This window comes from Cricetulus griseus, unplaced genomic scaffold (assembly GCF_003668045.3).
Source record: "Cricetulus griseus strain 17A/GY unplaced genomic scaffold, alternate assembly CriGri-PICRH-1.0 unplaced_scaffold_10, whole genome shotgun sequence".
Taxonomy (NCBI): domain Eukaryota; kingdom Metazoa; phylum Chordata; class Mammalia; order Rodentia; family Cricetidae; genus Cricetulus; species Cricetulus griseus.
The window spans coordinates 296104-319616 of NW_023276809.1; the positions used below are offsets into that span (position 1 = coordinate 296104).

Below are 23513 nucleotides of genomic sequence, written 5' to 3' on the forward strand. Positions count from 1 at the left end.
GAGCAGATTTCAAAGAGCTTAAAGGATCAATATTTGTTAGGTACACCCAGAATACAAAAACTTAATTCCTAGTTACCTGTTCTAGAGTCTCAAACCAAAAATGATGTACAGGAAACTAGATGAAGCCTTTTTCTTGAATTAGTTTGTACTCTATATGACCATTAATATCTTGACAAAAATTTAAATGTATATATTAATTTTATAAATTTTGAAATAATATTTATACTTTTAGAAAAGCTTCAGAAACCCAGGCTGGAGAGATGGCTCTTCTGTTAAAGGCTAGGCTCACAACCAAAAATATAAGAAAAGCTTCAAAAACTCAAAATAAGACTAAAGGATTATGATATTAATTGCAATAATATATTCCCTAATATTTTGTTTTTATTGTGTCCCTTATTAGGTGGGTCTTCTGACATGAGACAGATTTTGGATTTCAATTTAACAAAATGCTTGGGGTTAGAGAAGGAGAGAGCCACATTCCAACTCCAAAGTCAGTTTTAATTTTTAATTGGACTGGGACTACCAAAAGACCATTTGTATTTTATATCTGTAGAGAAAAGCAGAAACAAACATTTGAGGAGATTTATGAAATTTTATCCTGTTGGAGATTTGATATACTAATAGACTGATTTGGTGTTTTCTTGGGACATTTTTTCTGGATGACTTGTCCTTTTTCTTCAGATGTCTTATTTGTGCAGTGGTCTTCAGATTCCTTAGCTGGATGCCTTCATTTTTTGAAAAGACAAAAGCAAAACCCTACCCCAACCCTAATTTTGCGGCGGTTCCCTTATGGCAAGTTATATCTGATCAATTGAAAGCATTTCTTAGTGTTAAAATTAGTTTATATTAAATATCCATGCTCTTTGATTAACTATCACCTTTTCTAATCAAGGGGTATCTCTTGTTCATACCTAATGTTTATCAATTTTGTTGGTATCCATAGCTTTTCTTATGTTGTGGAAACAAAACCAAGCCACCTTCCCCAATGTAACACTTACCATGGTTTCCATTCTGAAGTCAGCACATCTTTAAAGTATACACACTGATTTAATTCTGTAGTTTTTTTTTAATTATCTAATGTTTCTCCACAACTGTCAGTCCTTCTTCATTAGCATTCAGAAAATTCAAAGTTAATAAAGCTTTATGCAGTCCATTTCTGCTGGTCTTTATTACCTGTTTTTGCTCATTTAGCGTATCCTTACATTCGATTTGATCATTCTATAACTGCTTGCACTGTAGGATTGTGTAGTATGTCGGGGACCAAATATTTCCGTTATGGAACATCTTGAGGTCCAGCCTGTGGTTTCACTATACAGGAGCAACTGGGAGCTCCAGCCCACTATTGTAGTGCTAATTCGAGCAAGTCTTTTCTGGTTTAGCATAGCCTCAGTATGCAACACCTCCTAGTTTGCATCTCTGTGGGCCTAATCATCTGAATAGGCCTGCACCTGGGCAGAGGTGTTAGGTGGTTAAGTATCATGTGAGGATGGAGAGTTATGCTCCATTGAGCAGAGAGGAGAAAAAAAGGACAGAAATGGCCTCCTCGTGGCCATGGAAGCATGATTAAGAAACAGCCCAAAAGACGGTAAACAAACAAGAGTCTCTAGTTTTACCACATGGAACTGAAAGCTCGCTAAAGATGACAAGATGCCTGTGTTTGGTCTTTAGATCTGCTGGGTTGCTAGGAGTTTCCAGGTCTCCGCACCCCCACTCAGGCCAAACCTCATGGCTTAAAGCTGAGACATGCCAGGTCAGGACAAAATGGCACCCAACGTGGAGCCTGAGAATGGGGGAAGAAGCCATGGACACCATGAAGAAAAGGACACCAAAGAAGCAATAGGCAAGGCAGAGGCATGGACACTTTGAAGAGATAGTCATCACAGTCAAACCAGTCGGAGATGAAGCACATGCAGAAAAAACTAGAAAGAAATGGCCAAATGTGGTGAGTGAACAGTGTTAAGTCAGGAACAAAACTGTATATAATTGTAAAAGTAGGAAACAGATATTTGTAATATAAAATAGGAAGACGTCAGCCACCAGCTGAGGAAAAAAATATAAATCGGGTTATTTAACCCTTAAAGCAGAAATGTACACAAAAGTATATATAAGACTAAAATGTCAGCCAGCAGCTGACAAAAAAGGTAAAGCAGGTTATTTAACCCTTAAAGTAATAGAAGTTGCACAAATAGGAAAACTCAGCCAGCAGCTGATGAAAATAGGTCAAGCTGGTGAAAGTAAGAGAAGGTGCACAAAGTAGATATGAGACTGAAATGTCAGTCAGATGATAAGATGGTAAAATGTAGTTCGTTAAACTCCAGAGTGAAAATTGCAGGTAATTATAAATATGAAACAGGAACATTAGCCAGATTATAAAGAGAAGTAAGTTAGCCTTGACAGTAAAATGTATATAGTTAGAGAAATCAGGCAGGCAATTGTTACTCAGATGATTGTATATTTATTTACTTGGGCATAGTTTAATAGCTCGAGAGCTTAAACAAAGCAAAAGCAAATACAGGAGATTTTAGAGATTAAGAGTCCTAAAAGGATCCTCCCCACTTGCAAAAGCCACCACCACAATGCAGTGTTTTGAGTTGTGCTGGGGCTTGGAAGACATAGGTGCGGCCTCGAATACATGCAGGCCCTCGGGAGTTCTAGGAATGTAATGTGAAAGGTTCAGGCATTATGCTGGCCTGCCCCTGTTACCTGGTGGAATCCACTCAGGCAATACCCTGGTCAGCCCAAGGTTCCATGGGAAAGAAGTCTGCACGCAGGTGCAGAGGACCCCTTTATAAGATAGGCCCCTGCACCTTTACGCTCTCTCTGCCCCTTTATTCTCTCTCTCTCCCTCTCTCTCCCCCTGTCTCTCTCTCTCTCTCTGTGTGTGTGTGTGCTCTCTGTTTCCCGCTCTGTCTCTCTATGGCGACCGGCCATGGCGGTCAGCCATTACCCTGTTCCTCTTCTTAGTCTCCCCATTCTACCGGCCCTTATAATAAACTTATAGTCAATATGTCTGTCTCAATATTTCTCTTTTCTTCTTTTTAAACAAAAGAATAACATTTTGGCGCCCGACTTGGTTTAGGCTCTCTCTGTAGACACTCTCCCAAAGCTAACTGGTGGGATAGTTTTTCTTTCTTTGTAACTTTTCCTGCCAGGAGCTCGGGAAATCTCGGAGATCCTAATCCGTGCCTACTTAGGGGCGGCTGGATGGCAAAGAATATACAGGACAAATGATTGGGATGAGCAGGAAGAGACAGTAAATAAGTATTAAGATGGAGAAGTCTTCACCTCCTTCCTTCATTTTTACTGGGAATACAGAAAGGCAAAAACCCAATGGTAAAATACAGCAAGAGCTAAGAGGCTTAAAAGATTTAACTAAATTACTTTCAAATTAGATGGGAAATTTACAGGTTTCCTCGAATCAGAGAGAGAGACTCAGAGGAATATAAGCAAGATGCATGGGCCAATACCATTCAAACAGCTCAAGGAACTAAAAATGGCTTACGTCCAGTATAGACCAACAGTAATTTTTACCCAGAGACTGATAGGGAATATTGCTGTAGAAGCCTCATTCCTAAGAAATTGAAAGTGGGTAACCAAGGCCTGCCAGTCAGGAAGAGGATATTTGTTATAGAGAGCAGGCAGGGACCTAGGGAATTAGTTCAGAATTGGTTTCTAGGCCTGTGTGGACATTATATAAAAAAGTTAGAGACACAGGTGTTAAAACTTAGATTGTGAAACACCTAGCTTATGAGAATGTTGGTACTGCATGCCAGTTCTCGATAAGGCCTCACAGGAAGAAGACTGATGTAGGCGAGTTCATTAAGAATTTTTCAGATATGGACCTAGCTTACACTCAGGGATTAGCAATGATGGTTGCCTTACAAGAACTTCAGTTAAAGATATGCTATTCCTACAGAAAAAACAAGGCATAGGGAGGAAGAAAAGTACAGAGTCTTCTAGAGGTTGCTTTGGACATAATCAGGAAGGGCACTGTGTCAGACAGATTCCCAACAAAAGAGAAAATAGGGGATCAGACTTGTGCCTGAAATACAGCCACAGATTTTCCAGCAGCTCGGAGGGCAAAAGTTGAGCAACCCCAAGGTCAGCCCTGGCATCAGCCTCAGTCTGCCATCCCTCAGCCAGCGGTAGGCTGGAAAATGGCTGACAGGGCGGCAGACAGCCTGAAGCTCCTCAGGGTAACTTACAGTCTTGGGAGTTGCCATCATGGCTGATGGCTAGTCAATATAAATGCTATTGATACAGCCAGTCAGAAACTGTTTTGAGACTTATGGAGAAGAAAGGGCCACATACTTAAGCTTAGATCTGTTCAAATTTTGGATGCTTATATTTCAAGGATTGACTATAGCTACTATGTTAGGAGAAATTTAAATTAGGGATTTTTCTTTTCAACAAACTGATCATAACCTAGGCAAAAGGAGATATATGAGATGTATGCAAGTTATGAATGAATGGTGTGGCCACACCTAGATGTGTGATGTGAATATGAATTTATGAATGCAGAGGAATGGAAATGCCTAAATTGCCTTGGATATGATTAGAGAGATATTTACATTGCCTCGGATATAGTTTAAAAATATAAAAATCACTTTACATAGTCAAAAAGAGCATCCAGTCAGTCAGTCAGTCAGTCAGTCCTCTTAAGAGGAAAAATTAATGACTTAAGCCCTAGAAGACAGTCAATAAAACAGATAGCAGAAGTCTATATCATTGGCTTAGGGGCATGAGGAATCTATAGATGATTCTATAAAATTTGGCAGAGGAGAGGATACAGATCTTCCTAAATTTTTATGATTGAAAAAGAAAAATCTAGAAAGTAAAAGTTGATACATGATTTTAAAAAGGGTTTATGAAAAGAAGCCTCAGGAGAGAGCCAGCTTGTTAGATTCACAGCTTGAATGTGTCTTTGTAAATGCAAATTAGGCCAGGTCAGCTAAGATGCAAATGAGGTCTTATCAGCTTGTCAGCTTTGAAGGTTAGATTAGAAAAGGCTACTCAGAAACTTTAAGTAAATCTTAAAGACTGTTTGGGACATATGTTGTATTCTAAAGAAATTAAGGCTTCATATATACCAATTGGAAAAGATAGTTTAAAATCTTTAAATGAGTTTTTCAGAAGTGGTTATAAATTATTCACTGATTAAGTACCTTTTTTGGGGGGCATTTAATGCTGATTTAAATCCTTTAAGTAAGATTCTATAAGGATATAATCATCCAAATGTACCCAGACAGCTAACTAAGAAGGTGGACAAGTTCTATAATTAGAGGAAGTGATTCAGCATCATCAGATATATTGATTAGGCAAAACCATGGGAAGCTTATGTGCTCCCCACAAAGCATAGTCCAGCTTCTGTTCTAGGGCAGAAGGAACCATTACAGTGTTTATGCCTACTTGTCTCACCAGTCTTAGTATTAAACCCTTATTTTAAAGCAGTAGCCTACATGATGCAGAAATGCCATATGAATTCTAGGAGGCATTTTAGGAGAGAACCAAATATGATACATGTTCCTTATTCCAAGCAAAAGGTTTGAAAGGCCCGCTGCCTCTCTGTCTCCCCCCGCCTATGCTGATGCTGGGTGTTCTCTCTGGAGCAGCCGGGATGGGCTGGAGAGTGCAGCGCGGGGCGATAATTGTCCGGGAGCTGCTAGCTGCCGCAGAGCTGCCCTGCTTCACCTTCATCCTGCCCCCGCCGGCCTCCACTTCCCCCGGCTGCCGTTTTCCCTCCCAAGCCGGTTCACCCAGGCGGGGCTGCCCTGGCACCGCGCCGGGGCTGGGGCCGAGCAGGGAAAGGGCACCCCTCGCCCCCACGCCCCCCCCGTTGAGAAACACTCCGTCCCAAGGTCTCCGCCCCCAAGGTCAGCCACCTGGGCGCGGAGGGAGGAATCAAGTCTGTTGTACCAGACACCAGACCTTGAGAATATGCTGATCTGGAATGGCTCTGTGCCTCATTTGAACCATCAAATAGAATCCCTGCTCCTAGCTTGCGCCTTTTTCCCTATATAAGGACCCCTTTCCCTTGGCTCGGCGCGCTTGGCCTCAGAAAAGCTAAGTCGCCCCGGGTACCCGCGTCTCCAATAAAACCTCTTGTTTTTTACATCCAGTTCCTGGCCTCGCTGATTCCTGGGTGTGAGTCTCCCTCTACGAAAGTGCCTCTTCGGGGTCTTTCAGGTTGACTCTTTCAGAACAATGATTCATGGGCAATTGCCTATGCTCAGTTTTCACGAAAAATAGATAATCTGTTTGCAGCTTATAGGCTGTTACAATTTACTCTGATACATCTTTGTTTTTCCAAAATTGTAAAAAAGCAATCCAGTAAAAAATGCTATGTTAGTTTTTACTGATGGCTCATCCAATGGTAGAGCCACCTATATTATTGATGGAAAGGAATAGGTGGAGCAGACAGCCCTGGCTTAAGCTCAAATAGTCCAATTGGCAACTATTACAATGTTCTTTCAGATCCTAATAAATAATTCATTTAATTTGTATACTGACAGTCACTATGTCTTTATGGTCCATAAAGTAATAAAGACAGTTCCATGCATAGGATCCAATAATAGTCAGGTTAGAATATTATTTGAGCAAAATCAAAATATTATTCACCTAAGAGAATTACCATGGTTTACGGGTCACACTGGGAACCTATTAAATAGGCCTTTCCCTGGTTACTAGCCAAATGGAATGAGTTAACTGATTAACAAAATGGATTGATTTGCCTTAAATAGAGAAAGCTTGACAGTCTTATTGAAAGACCCCCGCCCTTAGCTTTTTCTTTTAAGTTTGCCTCCTCCTCCGGTCGGCAGCTGGCGGAGCGCGTGGGGAATACATCCTCCCCTGCACTCCCCGACCCTTGATCCCCACAGCTGCCGGCTCCCACTTCCCCGCCCGCCTCGCAAGGCCGGCCCCGGCCCCGCCGGATCGCTCTGTCCCAAGGTCAGCCATCAGGACGCGGCAGAAGATAAAGGCCGTTTCGCCTGACTACTACTGTACCTTTTTCCCCTATAAAAGGACCCCCCTTCCGGGGCTCGGGGCTTGGCCTAACAGAAGCTAAGCCCCTGGGTACAAGAGCCACCAATAAAACCTCTTGCTTTTGCATCCAAAGTTCGTGGTTTCGCTGATTCCTGGGTGCGGGTCTCCTTCTACGAAAGTACCTCTTCGAGGGTCTTTCATTATAACTTTCTTCACCAAAATAGCTAAAGTCTAAGGAAGCAATTTGGCTTAACCAGAGAGACTGCTGGTCAAATCATCAAACAATGTGGAATGTGTCCATAATATGACAATGGCTAATTTAGGGGTGAATCTAAGGCCTACTCCCTAGACATCTGTGGCAAATGGATGTTACTGATTGCAGAGTTTGGCAAGTTAAAAAATACGTACACATGGCAATTGACAAGTATTCAGATTTCTTGATGTTATTAATCACTGTTTTTAAGAGGTTTTTGCTTACATGGGAGTGCCAAAAGTTATAAAAATAGATAATGAATGGGTCTGGCTATACCAGCAAAGCTTTCCAGCAATTTTGTGCTCAATGGAAAATTTATCACAAAACAGCCATTCCTTATAATCCCAAAGGTCAAGGAATAGTAGAGCGGGCACATAGTGCCCCAAACACAGCTGAAAAAGATAAAAAGGGGGGGGAGCTGTGCCCTCAGGCTCCACATGATGTGTTAAACCACACACTGTTTATCTTAAACATTATAAATGTGGATGCCAGTGAGCAATCTGCAGCAGACAGATTCTGGCATGACAGAACTCGAGAGAAATGTTGCTCAGGTCAAATGGAGAGATCCATGTATCAGGCAGTGGAGGGGACCAGACCCCGTAATTATTTGTGGTCGAGGGCATGTCTGTGTTTTCTCGCAGGAGGAGAATGAGGCAAGCTGGCTACCGGAATAGTTGGTGAGATGTGTGGAACAGAGAAAAACTCGACCTTGGCCCCCAGGAGACCATCTGAACCAGCTGGAGTGAAACACTGGACCTGTATTCGAGAACCTTGAGGACATCCAACTTATAGCCAGAGGAAGAAAGGAGACACACCCAGTTCCAGTTTCCAGATGCTTTCCAGATTCCCAGCTTCTCTACAGACAGACTACATCCACCTCTCTGAAGCCATGAATGCTCATTCCAGATCAGGCTAAGAATTCGACAACAAACATCTTGCTTTCTGGCCACAAACAGACACACAAAACTGTTTTGCCAGTTTTCCCATTGGGAAAAAGGACCCATTTAGGACAGTTGGATACTGGCATAAACCAGAGTGGCAGAGCTCCTTCACAATTCTTAAACAAGACATGGACAAAAGACTTTTTAGTTAACATTCAAAGACTGATATTACAAACCTGATGTCAGAACTTGGGACTTTGAGCAAGAAATAGAAAGTTTCAGAGGACATTGAGTCCCTGGCAGGGAATGAAGAAAAAAAAAGTTTAGAATTGTGAAACTGTTCACACTCCACAGACTGTGAGAATATCTTATTGTCTTTTGATTGTATTGTAACTCACCCTAATGATGTATGTTCATGATGAAATTGTTAATATCCTTAACCTGGCTATATGTGTTATGCAAATGTTATTAGAAACTAGAAGTCAGAATTCATTGTAACAAAAATGTAACATGTAATTTACAAGCCTTAGGATAGAAATATGTTTAAGAGAGCAAATTTTGTAGTATGTGTACCAGAAGCACTAGAGGTATTCCCACGCAGATTTTAAGGCCATTTTACCTTTATACATCTCCATCCCGCAGGAGAACGTTTTCAGCCACGAGAGCTCAGGTGCTATCTCCTGGAGGATTCTTTCAGATTCAGGAACACTTGGAGCTGGACCATTGCCCATCCCCTCTAACCTTAATTGTTTTACAGAGACTGGTTCCAGCTAGAGACAGGTACAGTTTTCCTTGACTTCAGGGAATCCTAAGACAGAACACACATGACAAAATGTGTAATTCCATGACGGTCACCCCTGGTATGTTGAAGGGAACCTCCTAAAACAGGCACAGTCATCTGTCCTGATGCAGAAGCACAGGTTTCTTTTTATTAATTTAAGAGAGAGGTATTGTGGGGGACCAAAATAGTTCCGTTATGGAATGTTTTGAGATCCAGCCTCTGTTTTCACTAAACAGGAGCACCTGAAAGCTCTGGCCCACTATTGTATTGCTAATACTAGCTGGTCTGCTATTGTTTACCATAGCTTCATTATAGAATGCCTCCTAGTTTGCATCTCCATGGGCCTAAGCATCTGAATAGGCTTGTGATGAGGGAAGTACTTCTGTGTATGTTTATCTTATTGATTGTTTAATAAAGTTCGGCTTGGCCAATGAAACCGCAAGTTAGAAGGGACTAGGAGTCAAAGAGGATTCTGGGAAATGTAGTAGAGAGGTGGTGTTCCAGGCAGGAATTGACATAGCTAGGAGACTCATATTTAAAGAAGGAGAAACAGGAAGCGTCCCTCTTTTTCCCCTCTGCTCCTGCTCCAGCGGCAGGATGCGATCCACCGGCAAGGGAAGATGCCAACAAGGCGTCCAATAAGATAAGTCTTATAAAATATATAGGTTTATGATAATTAAGGCTGAGATAACAGATGAGAATCCTAGTCATTGGCCAAGCAGCATTGTACCTAATACAAGTTTCTGTGTATTCATTTGGGCCTAACTCGGGCGGGGCGGCTGGCGTAAAGCTCACACATGGCAGTGGGGCTCAGGCAGCTTTTGGCTAAAAGATTTATCTCAACAGAATGGTGTCAGAAGTGGGATAACCCCATGCCCCAAGATTACCACAGAAAGAGGGAAACCTGCCGCCACAGCCTGCCCTGTCGGGCCGCTGAGAGGCATTGGAGTAGCTGCCATATGCATCCAGGCCCTCTTGGAGTTTAGATTGGCATTTCTCAGATGATAAAGACAGATCCAGATAAAGAAAAACCTCTAAAGGTTTACACTGCATTTAAAAATGTATGTAGTCTTGTGAGAGAAGGAAGCAGAGGCAGGCGGATTTCCACAGAGAAACCCTGTCTTGGGCAAAAAAGAAACAAAAGAAAGTAAAAATAAAGTAATAAAAAGCCACATAAAGATAAAAAATACGGCCGGGCATTGGTGGCACATGCCTTTAATCCCAGCACTGGGGAGGCAGAGACAGGCAGATCTCTATGAGTTCTAGACCAGCTTGGTCTACAAGAGCTAGTTCCAGGACAGGCTCCAAAGCCACAGAGAAACTCTGTCTCAAAAAAAAAAAAAAAAAAAAAAAAACAAAAAAATAAAAAAGAATAAAAATACACAGAGAATCTGGATACTAAATGCCATACTGTTGTCTTTAAATTGTTTGATTGCCAAGGAAAGACTTACTACTGCTAAAATACATTTGATTATAAATGCTGCTAAATTAATTCAACTTCTACATTTTAAAATTGTTTTGACTTCAAAATTTAAGTCTAAGGATAGGCTGCTTAGAAAAAAGTTTTTGCTTTTATTTCCACCGAAAATCAAAAGCTGTTGATTCCTTCCAGACTAATATGGTTTGATCAAGCAAGACCCCCTGAAGCTGAGACAATACAGCCTTACAGACTACAAAAACAAGGACTTGGTCAGGTTTCTATGTTTTATCATGATCCCCATGGTATATGAACATTGCCCCAATCAGCAGGAAGCAGTTTAGAAAGAACGACGCCCATATTCCTAAATATTGTTTATAAATGTTTGTTTTCATTTAAATGGGTCGGTTATAAATGATAATGAGCAGAGTCAATTTTTTTAAAGAAAAAAAAAGGGAATAGGATATAGGAATAAATACTTTAAATTGGTATAGATTTTCATTTATTGATACAACTTTAAAGTCAATTTTGTGATATGTATATATCTCTTGTTTAGGTATTGTGTTTATACAGATATTTTAAAATGATATGCATAATTAAATAAGGTTATATAATCGCCTATGATAGTCAGAACTTATAATTAGGTTAGATAGGTTTCTATATATAGAGATGTATTTGAGATGGTTAGGTATTCTTCAAACCTTTCAAAGACCTACAGAAATATGGCATTTAAATGGTTTAGGATTTTTCTTGGCAGTGAGACCCAGCTGCTCCTGACACACCAATTACATCAGAAAACAGGATGGGCATCGAAGGAACTCGTTATGGAGTTTGCTTTCAACATGGCAAGATTAGCCATTTGGGCAAGAAACTGCTCTTGCCTGGACTGTTTGTTGCTGTATAAACTGGACATACAGGAACCACAAGAAAATGACTGCTAAACTTACAAAGCAAGACAGTACTGAAGGATTCCTATTGAAAAGGAGAAGTGTGCCAGACACACTATGGCCTATGGGCTGAAGATGGATGCCTAAAGTTACAGAGGAACTTTGGGTGACTGTCCAGGTAGTAGATGTCTCTGTCAATTCTAGAGTTTAAATATTATCCTTCTGTGGTCTTTGATAGAGTTAAAGACAGATAGTTAAGGTTATAGTTTTCTTCAGTTATTATAAAAGATAAGTTATCCTTTTATTTTAGACAGAAAAGAGGAGATGATGGGGGAAGTACCTCTGTGTATGTTTATCTTATTGATTGTTTAATAAAGTTCGGCTTGGCCAATGAAACCGCAAGTTAGAAGGGACTAGGAGTCAAAGAGGATTCTGGGAAATGTAGTAGAGAGGTGGTGATCCAGGCAGGAAGTGACATAGCAAGGAGACTCATATTTAAAGAAGGAGAAACAGGAAGCGTCCCTCTTTTTCCCCTCTGCTCCTGCTCCAGCGGCAGGATGTGATCCACCGGCAAGGGAGGACGCCAACACGGCATCCAATAAGATAAGTCTTATAAAATATATAGGTTTATGATAATTAAGGCTGAGCTAACAGATGAGAATCCTAGTCATTGGCCAAGCAGCATTGTACCTAATACAAGTTTCTGTGTATTCATTTGGGCCTAACTCGGGCGGGGTGGCTGGCGTAAAGCTCACACATGGCAGTGGGGCTCAGGCAGCTTTTGGCTAAAAGATTTATCGTAACAGGCTTGTACCTGGGTGGAGGTGCTAGGAGTGTAAGTAACAACAAGTGAGGACAGAGGTTAAGGGCCATCTAGCAGAGAGGAGAACAGAAGGACTGAAATGGCACAACCTCATGGCTGTCATGGTTTGGAGCTGAGACATGCCGGGTCTCTTCACATGTTAAGTAGGCCTAGCCTCAGAAGCCTGTGTCTCTCCAAGCTCTGTTGAAAGATTCTCTGTGGTTAGAGGAAGTGTTCAGCAAGTCTGTGTTCCCAGGGAATTTATGAGACTCTCTGAGTGGAGGACGTGTGTAATAAGTCTGTGTTCCCAGGGAATTTATGAGACTATGGACGGAGGACGTGTGCAGCAAGTCTATGTTCCTATAGTCCTTATAAGGCAACTAAAACAGGAGAACCGATGAGCAGGCAGCACTCATTGGGGCTTCAGATTATTACAGAGGAGTTAAAACCTGAAACTCAGGTTCAGTTCTGGGACATGAGGAAGAACCTTGCCTACAGGACACAGCAGGTCCCCTCATCCACTCTCTGTCTTTCCCACATCATCTTGGACACAGAGACACACATGTATCTGCAAGGTAATCATTTATTGAACTCGGGGAGGAAGACATTCATGGAGAGTTGTCATGGGGGTGACAAAGAGACATTTAAAAGAAAGCCTTTGATTCTGAATGAATCGTCCTAGGTAATCAGGAAAGATGGTGGGGATGGAGGGAGTATGGTTTCCTTGAGGACAGCGATGGGAATCAGATCACAGGACTTGTTACAGGACAGTGTGTAGACAGGAAGGGATGATGTTGGAGTCCAGGTTAGGAGTCCCCTCTAAACCCTGAGTAAGCCAGGAAGAAAGCACTCATTAAGCACTGCTAGAGCTGACTTCAGGACAGAGAGCCATTCTAGTACACAGAGCACAGGGTGAAGAAACAGACCTTCCCCTACCATCCAACTCATGTTACTGGCCAGAATACAGGGTGAAAGGCATAGAATAAATGACGTTATCCTTATTGATGCCATATGAAAAATCAAAGTAATGAAAGGTCTAAGGCTTGTCCCACTATCTTTGACATAAGCAGCTCCTTTGTGGGATATTTGCACACTGGGTGAAGATGTGTCACTGTGATTGGTTTTATAAAGAGATGAATGGTTTTATAAAGAGATAAATGTCAAGACAAGACATTTAGGTGGAACTTTCAGGCAGAGAGAGAGAGAGAGAGAGAGAGAGAGAGAGAGAGAGAGAATTTGGGAAAAGGAAGGAGCAGAATTGTCAGCCAGAGGAACTGGAGAGGAAACAGGAGGTGCAAGATGGAAGAGAGGTAACACCATGTGAATGGAGATTAATGTAAATGGGTGAACTTCAGTTATAAGACCTAAGTAGGAACAAGCCTAATCTACAGGCCATACTGTCATAATGAATAACGAGTCTGTGTCATTATTTGGGAGCTGGCTTTTTGAACAGAGAAAGACTCATTACAAAGCTCTGAAGAATATTCAGGAATTGAGGAGTAATGATAAAAGCTACTTTTAAAGGCTTTCACACATTATCAAAGCAAAGACTTGGAATAAATGGCAACAAGGACAGATGAAGAACTCAGTGTGCTCTCCAGACTGGAGGAGATGTGCAAATTGGGAAGTTCCATTCTCACGGAAGGAGCTAAGGTTGTACAGATGTCAAAGGAAGATGTCAGTGTCAGGCGTGGGAGGGAGGTGGACCCCAGACACTGGTGAGCATCTATACTCACATTCTTAATGACGTTGGATGCATTGCAGATTCCTTTTCACACAACAGTACAGCCACTAATTTAGTTCACATCCTAGTTTTCTTACTTAATTTACTGAAAAGCTCATGGTAGGAATAAATCACAAATCCAAATAATCAGAAGCCATATTTCAAGCTCTCCTCAAAGGTTCCTTATCAATTGTTTTTATTGTAATTTTGGGGCCCAATACTACTGCTTTGGGAAGGCCTCATTTTTGCCCACCCTCTCTTCACTCTCACTGGAGATTACCCACCTGGAGGCTCAGGCCTTTCTTACATCTTGGGCCTGGAGACAGCGAAGTGCAGGGTAGGAACAAGAACATATTCAGGGACCAGGTCCAATATATTTCCCCAAGAGACACCAGATGCTTCTCTAGTGGCAACACATCTGGCTGCCAATGCCTGGGTTTGTCCTTTCTATGGTATAAAATCAGGAAAAGAAAGATATATAAGTCCTGACTTACCAGCCTCAGTTAGGTCCAATATATTTTCCTTGACAATTCCATGCTTCTCACATAGATCCCCAGAATTTTCCTTGATGTTTGAACTCAGTTTCTGGCCTGTGGAAAATAATGGTGGCAATAGTGATTGAATCTTGTATATTGAACACTTTCACTGAGCTGAATGATGGGCAGCCCCTCCCCCCAAGGATGAGAAAATGATTGACAACTCCATTAACAGGCATGGACATGCCTTGTCATGAATTTGGCATCCATAGGATATCTTAGGCATCCATAGGATATCTTACTGGCATAGTGAGGGATTTCAGAGTCCTCCCACCCCCACCACTGTTCCTGAGGGATGACAGAGGTGAGCATCTGTCTCCAGGAGGTAAGGAAGAAAGAGGAAGCTCAGGGCCAGGCTAGAAAGACCATGTTAGGCCTAGGGTTTCTTTCTTATATTCTTTAACCATCTGAAGATCAGTGTCTGTGTGAAAATACTCTACCATAGCGCTCCAAAGTGACTCTTCTCCCCTTCTTGATATTTATGAAATTCTTTACAACAAAATCATCAAAGTCTGTAGCAAGTAAATTAAGTACATTATATCCATGATCTGTGGAAGAAATAGAACAGACCTCAGAAATTCTTTGGTCCACAAGAAACAATGGAAACCTTTGACCTATTCTATGCCACATATAAAAAATTAAATTGTATATTCTGGAAGAGATGGGTTCAAATGTCTGATGCTTTCTATCTGTAGCTCTTTGGACTTCATGAAGTAACTTCTAGGAGTAGGGATGAGGATGGCTCGACCTCTAGTGAACAGTTAGTCACAGCAGCAACTCACCTCTGTTACCCTCTCCAAAGCCTGACTACCTCCATCTGCAGCTTCCAGGGACCTGTCTCTGTCTTTCATAAGCTCACTGTGTCAAATACCTGCTGCTGCATCCTGAGCAATGTGCACTGGTGGCAGCCACTGGGGCAGAATCTGACAGAGGGCAGGAGACGAGAAGCCATCTTTCCTTACTTTCTCCACCTGCCCAAGGCCGGGATGCAGTTATTAGATGGCTCCTGTTGCATTAGCTAAATAAACAATGATCAGGAAGCAACTGAGAGTCTGAAGAGGACTTGGGCTGGGGTTCAGTGTTGAGGACCAAAGAGAATCTCGAGCAAGATCTTGCACAGCCACCAGCTCTGACCTGTTCTAACCACAAGATGTTCTTTTTAGATATGTTGCTCAAAACATGTTGTTCCTTTACTTCTCGGAATCGGCTGCGGTTGACCGGTCACAAGGACATGGGCCAAGGCCAACCTTATCTGCACTTCCTCTTAAAATTTTTTCCATTCCTCCTACTCTCCTACCCCGCCCCGAGCAAAATCCCCTGCATATAAGCAAGCTTTACCCTTCAATAAACGAGACCTTGACGCGACTCAGACTGACTCTGTCTTTCTTTATGCGCTTGGTCTTCTCTCCCTCTCGCCCCCATTGACTCCTAGGTGATACCTCCTCGTAACCAACCAAATTACCTGGCCTGCTGGACGGGTCAAGTGGCGCCAAACGTGGGGCTCGAGGCACGGTGGTTGCCGGACAGTGTCCCGCGCCCGCTCTGTATTCCTCGCCAGCAAGAAACACACGCAGGACACTCGGATCCTTCTGCAGACAAGCTTTAATGCATTAGACTGAGCAGAGACTAAGCAGAGACATTGAACTAAGAAAACCATCCCTTATAAAAGGCTGACCAGCCGCCTGGGACGTATTACCCTATGAATGGCTTCAGCTCCTCAGGCAAAAATGAGCCACGGGATAGGCAGAGATCAAAGGAATGGAGATTACCCAGCGCCTGTTGAAGTAATTTACATCTTGGTGTCTTTAGGCACCATTATTGTAATGGAGGATGCAGGAAACGGCCCCCTACATATCCCCCTTTTTTATTAATTAATGATAAGGCTTTACATTTTTACAAGCAAATAGGTCACCCATATGTTGAGGGATAGAGGCAGAGGTTGAACCTTCCCAAATCAAACATTAAGACTGTGTACGAGAGTCGCCATCAGGCTGTTAGCTTGACCCGAAGTACTCTCGACCTGTCCTCTGCCGTTTTTCTGGGAAAGGGAGCCTCGGGCAGGTAACCCTTATGCAGGTCAACGTACCTCTCAGAGAAGCCTGCATATTAGGCAACTCTGTGCGATGCCTTTGCTCAGCATCCCTCATTGGGCTGCTCAAACCAGACACTCTACCCTGTGCAATGAGCCTAGGCTCCGGGTGTGCAAGAGCTGTCTGGCCGGCGGCCTATTGCTTAAGCATTGTTAGCCAAATATCAGTGGAAGCGCCTGGGCGATCTCTCTTTGTTTGAGCCTAGAGCTTACATACCAGCCAAAAGTAACACCAATCCGCAAACGGCTGCATCAAACAATTCCACCCCCACCCCTTTTCTCACAGACCAGCCAGAAGTAACAGCAATCCGCAAACGGCTGCATCAAACAATCCCACCCCCACCCCTTAAGCAGTGGCAATCTCTCCGCCAAGGACAGGAGTTAATCTGGATAACAATAGCGGCTCTCAACTCCCGGGGAGAGGGTGGAGTTCCGACTTTTGAAGGTCCGAAGGGGCTCTTCGGGTGAGTCTTTCTGGGATCCATAGAGGATTTTCTTCATCCTGTGGAAAAACACATATCGCCCCCCTGGATCTTATGAGAATAGGATCCGGGCCTCTCCAAAGATCAGTTAAGATATCTTTCCATTTTACCATTTCCTTTTGGCCTTTTAGGTTTTGAGGTGAGACGCTTGGCCCGAGCGTCAATGTTTATGAGGCTTTAAAGCCCCAGGCATTCCAGGCCTTTAAGAAGTGTTGAATAGCAGGCATGGCCTTTTCCCCTATCAAAGACTGGGAAAGCCATCTGTAATTTCCTCCGCTCCTCTGATGGTAAAAAGGAGTCAGTACCAAATAATGGGGGTGCTGATGGAAGTACACCCGCTGGATTAATAGGCGATGGCCTCATATTTGCTTTCACTTTTGGCAGCCGATATCTATCGGGGTGGTATTGTGCTGCCTCCTCCTCTAGCTCTGCTTCCTTGCTAGAGTCTAAAATCTCAGAGTCTGAGCTGCTCAGCTCCAAGGCCTCTAGTTTCATTGTAGGGCAGAGGCTAGGTTTTGAGTCTTTATTTCTCTTAAATTTACCGGGGTGTGACCGGTTATCCCCTATTTTTTCTCCCTCCTTTTTTGTTTCTTTTTTACCCAGCTGAGCTGTTTTCTCTAAAACTTTATCTCTTGAGCTTTCAGAGTCATCAGAGCTATCAAGATTTAAAGCTTTAAATTTATTTATAGAATCATCTAACAAATTATTCACTCCCTTGTCATTAGACATCCCAGGAGGTCCTTTTTTCTTATTTGTTGTTGTTTCTCTTAACAAATTATTCACTCCCTTGTCACTAGACATCCAGGGAGGTCCTTTTTCCTTATACACTCCCTTGTCAGTAGACATCCCGGGAGGTCCTTTTTTCTTATATTTTATTGTTGGGCGCGCCTCATCTCTCATCACATTTGGTTTCTGATATGTAATTCTGGACTTCTTTAAGATTGCTACAACAGTGAGAAAGGTCAAAATAGCTCCTAGTAAAAGCATAGAAGCCTCTATATTAACCTCCCAAAATAGCAACATTCCCAAGCCAAAGTCTAGAAAAATTATACCTCTCCGAATTTCTCTCATTACATTCGGTTTCTGATATGTAATTCTGGACTTCTTTAAGATTGTCCCAAGCCAAAGTCCAGAAAAATCATACCTCTCCGAATTTACCATCCTGCAGTTCTGAATCCGCCTTGTAGCCAAGGGGTCTCCGCGGTGCTGGAGATGTTAAGCGTCCCGGGTTTCGGCACCATATGTCCCGCGCCCGCTCTGTATTCCTCGCCAGCAAGAAACACACGCAGGACACTCGGATCCTTCTGCAGACAAGCTTTAATGCATTAGACTGAGCAGAGACTAAGCAGAGACATTGAACTAAGAAAACCATCCCTTATAAAAGGCTGACCAGCCGCCTGGGACGTATTACCCTATGAATGGCTTCAGCTCCTCAGGCAAAAATGAGCCACGGGATAGGCAGAGATCAAAGGAATGGAGATTACCCAGCGCCTGTTGAAGTAATTTACATCTTGGTGTCTTTAGGCACCATTATTGTAATGGAGGATGCAGGAAACGGCCCCCTACAGGACAGCACCAAAAGAAGAGGCTAGCCGACCCAAGGTAGAGACGCCCTGCATCACTCGTGCACCGCGTCTTGAGGTGAGTACAGCTGTCCGATTATAGTCATGGGCAAGACGGCCTCTAAAGAGGTCCTCTTTATTAGAGAGATAAAGAGTAATTTATGGGAGAGGGGGATAAGAGTTAAAAAGAAAGATAAAAAGGAGTAAGATAAAAAGAAATAAGAGTCAAAAAGAAAGATTTAGTTCATTTTTTTTGTTTTATTGATAAAGCTTGTCTATGGTTGATTTTAACGGGGCCAGACATAGCTCCCCAGACCTGGGAAAAGGTTGGGAGAGTTACTTCGCCCACAGCGAGAAATGCTGCTGGCAGCATTTCTTAGAGGCGGTTAAGCTTGGGGGCTGCAACTTACAGCCTTGGGAGATGCTGCCACGGTTGATGGCTGATTAATGTATATAAATGCTATTGAAACAGCCAGACTGTTTTTGAGACTTATAGAAAAGAAAAGGCAACGTATTTAAGCTTAAAATTGTTCAAATTTTGGATGCTCATATTACAGCGATTGACTATAAGCTACTAGGTTAGAAATTTCAATTAGGGATTTTTCTTTTCTACAAGCTGATCATAACCTAGGCAAAAGGAGAAATGTGAGACGTATGCAAGTTATGAATGAACGGTGTGGCCACACCTGGATGCGTGATGTGATTGTGAATTTATGAATGCAAATGAATGAAAATGCCTAAATTGCCTTGGATATGATTAGAGATATTTACATTGCCTCGGATATAGTTTTAAAAATATCAAAATCACTTTAATAGGGTCAAAAAGAGCATCCAGCCAGTCAGTCAATGTCTTAACAGGAGAAATTATTATTTGAGCCCTAGGAGACAGTCAATTAAAAAGTTAGCAAAAGCATTAGCTTAGAGACATGAGAAATCTATGGATGATTCTATAAAATTTGGCAGATGAGAGGATATTAACGGCCTCCTCAAGAAAGGAGAGGAAATACCAGAATCATTTTTCAGTTTTTATGGAGTTATTAGAGACATTCTTAAGGACTCTGAAAAGGAGGGAAAGGTTTCTCATTTATTGGTCTTGGCAGAGAATTTCTTGACTGAATTGTCTGAGAGTTATGAGGAAGGAAAAACTCATAATAAAATGGAGGACAAGTGCGCTCGCCCGGAGTCATGTACTCCCTCCCTTATAGATGAAGAAATTTCAGAAAACAATTTAGACCCCCCGCTGATAAAACCCCCCTATAAAGACAAAATTGTTGTACCCTGTTATTCATAAAGATAGGGTAGAAAGCTGGCTGGACCCCGCAGAAGAGGCCGACTTAGCGGAAGAGCCTCTAAATATGAAAGTGAAAGGTATAATCCCCCGTTCGTGGCTCCTGTCGAACAGGTTCCCCAAAGAAATAGGGTTAAGAGAAATAGGGTTAAGCTGGCACCAGCCGCCCCCATATGTCCCTCCCGAGATCCCCACGGCCCCTCCCTTTGCCGCTCACCCTGGGGCCCAGGCATTGTCCCCTCCCTTGGTGGAGAATCTCCTTGCCACTAAACGCTCCCTGTCCACCCAAATTTCGCATTTAAAAGAGGCAATCACCCTTCAAAAGGAGTTAAAAGACCTTTCTGACCAAGTTCAAACATTGCGAGCTGACTTGATGGACCCCCGTCAGTAGCCCGCCACTCAGAGAAAATTTCAAAGAACCCCGCACCGGTAAAGGAGCGGCGACCTTTCTCCTTCTCTTTCCCTGTCATAACTAGATCTGGGGGCCAAAGACGGGATCACACTGGTCAGGCTGATTCGTCTGCCCTGGATACCGAGACACCTGAGGATGAGAGCCCACCTGGGTCTGATGAGGAAATTGAAGAAATAGAACAAAACATGCCTGAGGCCATTGAAGAAACAAGTATGATAGCCATGCTTATGGTTCAGGCCTTACAGGAGAGAGGGTTTTGTATTGCCCCTGATAAGATTCAAACAAGATTCCCCTTCACGCATAGTCAGGACCCTTAAGATAAAACATTTAAAAGAATTACATTCAGCAGTAAAAAAATATGGCACTGCAGCCCCGTTCACCATCTCAATTTTGGAGAGTCTGGGCCAAGGGGGTTACCTTCTTCCCACTGAATGGACAAAAAATGCCCAATCAGTGCTGTCCCGCGGCCAGTTTTTAACTTGGAAGGTGGAGCTCATAGAAAGGTTAGAGACACAAGCTGCGGGTAAATAAACAAAATGCCGCAACAGCCTCATGGACTTTAGACAAACTGACAGGCCGAGGGAAATACGCCGCCAAAGGCATACAGCAAGCTTTCCCCACCGGGCTGTTAAGCCAAGCCACCCAGGCTGCCCTAGCGGCCTGGTGGGCCATTCCCCCGGCAGGCTCCATCGGTGCCTCTCTCTCTAAAATCATCCAAGGGGCAAGTGAACCTTATGCTCAGTTTGTAGCTAGACTTTTGGAGGCTGCCAAAAGAATACTAGGGGAAAACAGTACTGATGATATTATAATTAAACAACTTGCCTTTGAAAATGCCAATTCTGCCTACAAGGCTGCCTTGAGAGGAAAAATAAAGACAACAGACCTCCATGGCATGATTAGGATCTGTAATGATGTTGATTCTTTCGAACATAAACTTTCAAAATCCATCAGTTTAGCCATAGGGGCCGTGCTCCACCCAGTAGCCAATAAGTCAAACACCTCAAAAACCTGCTTCAAATGACTGCTGTCCTTTCTGACTTCTGCATATACAAGCCTAGGCACAGGCATGTACACATACACACACACACACACACACACGCACACACGCACGCACGCACGCACGCACGCACGCACACGCACACGTAATAAACACATAGGCATTTGGGTTTACTAAGTCTCTTATGGATAGATATAGAGACGTTCTGTATACTTACATTCAACCTCATATTCCCCATCCTCTTCTCTTTTGTCACAGACTAAATACAGCTCGGTGCACTCTCCATTTACACTGTGAAACAGAGTCAGCTGCTGGTAAAGGGCCTGGATACGGCTGGCCCCTCAGCCTCTGTTCCACCCAAATCTCCTGTTTCTGATTCCACTTAACTTTTGAATGTGTTTGTAAAATGAACAAAGGCTTTCATTTGTGTTACTTCACTTATACTTGATGTTTTAGTAATCACATATTTGCCTCTCATCTAGGAAAAGAAAGGTAATCTCATCAAATCACTGTTAAAACTGTGACTACTTCCCAGTGTCACTCACTTGTGCAGATGATCAGCCTGAGTCCACCATCTGCATCAAATTAGTGCTTTGCAAATGTTGCCCAATGTGGCCCTCCACCCCACAGAGAATTATTATTAGCCCCCTTTACTGCATCTGAAGGGTGGACTTTCTTGGTTAACAACTAGTCAGAAATATTTAATTCATGATCATCTACTTTTAACCTGTGCTGTACTTTTCAGTAATTATGGTGTCAGAAATGCCTCTGACCTTTGTTTATTTCATCCCTGGTGAATTTGTTCCTGTCCCCAACACTTGTCTCTGACTTTTGAAAAAGCCCCAGTTATGAAATCTTGGTTTAGTATCAGTGTGTGTGTTTGTGTGTGTGTGTGTGTGTGTGTGTGTGTGTGTGTGTGTGTGTGTGTATAAACCTGAAACCATGACAGGCTTCCATTTCTTCTTTCTCAGTAAGAACACCACACTTACATGGTATGGAATTTAAAAGCTAAGGAAGAGTTCTCGAAGACACGAATGTACTCCACAAAAACTCTCATGCTTCCCTGTTCCTCTATCTTTTCTCTTTTGTCACAGGCCAAACCAATGGTATACCATTTTCCCTCAATCTGTAATAGAGAAGCAAATTGTTAAGAGAGGAAGGGCAGGGGCACCTCATGAACAGGTTTCCACTTGAATTCTGACCTTGGGCCTAGGCATGAGCATACACAGGACTAGATCTTACATCAGTTGACACAATGCTTAAGATCCCGTCTCTGTCTCTCCATGGGAGTGAGGGACCCCAGGCTTTGTTAGATGTGGATAGCACACAGGTGGTCTTGCTTCACAGTCTGAAGTCTCTCATTTGTCTCACAGAGGAGCCACAACCCTCCCCTCGAAGGCCGTACTTGGCTTCAGATTTCCCTGAAGTGCCCTCTGAGTCAGAAGTCCCCATGCCCCAGGAGTCTACCTGTTCTGGATTAAATTTCTTTCCAATGAGACTAGTTTTTCCTTCTGCATGGACACACACATGGTCAGATCCAAACACAGCACAAGCAGAAGCAGCAGCAACAGTTTCATTTTGTACTGAGCCTTTCCTGATGGTGGCTGTACTCCACTACCCAGCTGCTTTGTACTTATACAGTTTCTGAGTTCAGTTTTTTTTTTTTTTTTAACTATGGATCTCCTCCACCTCCATCACCCTCTGTGGAATGCTTCCTCACTTACTGATGTGAGGCCAAGAATTGCTCCTGCCCTCTTCAAACTTGGCAGTCTCATCTCCCATGGATTGATTTAGTCACCTCACATTTCTCAAAACATAGTCTCAAGAAAAATAGTGGATGCCTTAGAGAGCTGCCATTTGGAACCTGCCAGATGGAACTGGATCTGGCTTGCAATCAGAAAGCCAATTATGTGGGGTGGGGGGTGGAGCTGAAATGGGAGACCAAGGGGGCAGAGTATCTTTGCTCTAAGACTCCAGTGGTGTGTAGAAGTAGATGTATTAATTATCTATTTATTTTTATTTTATGTTTATTAATGTTTATTTTGGATATGTGTCTGTGCACTGCTGCATGCCTGGTGCTGTGGAGGTCAGAAGAGGGAGGAAGAGCCCTTGAAACTTGTTCTTGAAGAGAAACCAGGTTCAGTTCCCAGCACCCACAAAACAACTCACAACTGAATGTAACTTTAATTTCAGGTGATCACCCACCCTCTTTTGTCCACTGTTGACTCCTGCCCACAATGGTATATATAAGCCCATGTAGGCACACACACATAAACATGATGTTTTTAAACATTTAACTATTAGCAGACATCCTGAGGCTAAGCTGACAGACCCCAAAAGCCACGATACCTTTGTTCAGAGAAAATTGACACCAGAATCCAAACTGCTATGTTAATAGTCAAGAGCATCAGCTGTTTTT

General features: G+C 42.9%; 1 pseudogene; it reads right to left on the reverse strand.

Moving 5' to 3' along the window:
- Positions 1-14020: 14020 nt before the first annotated feature.
- Positions 14021-22671, reverse strand: LOC100752684 (annotated as a pseudogene).
- Between the last annotated feature and the right edge of the window lie 842 nt (positions 22672-23513).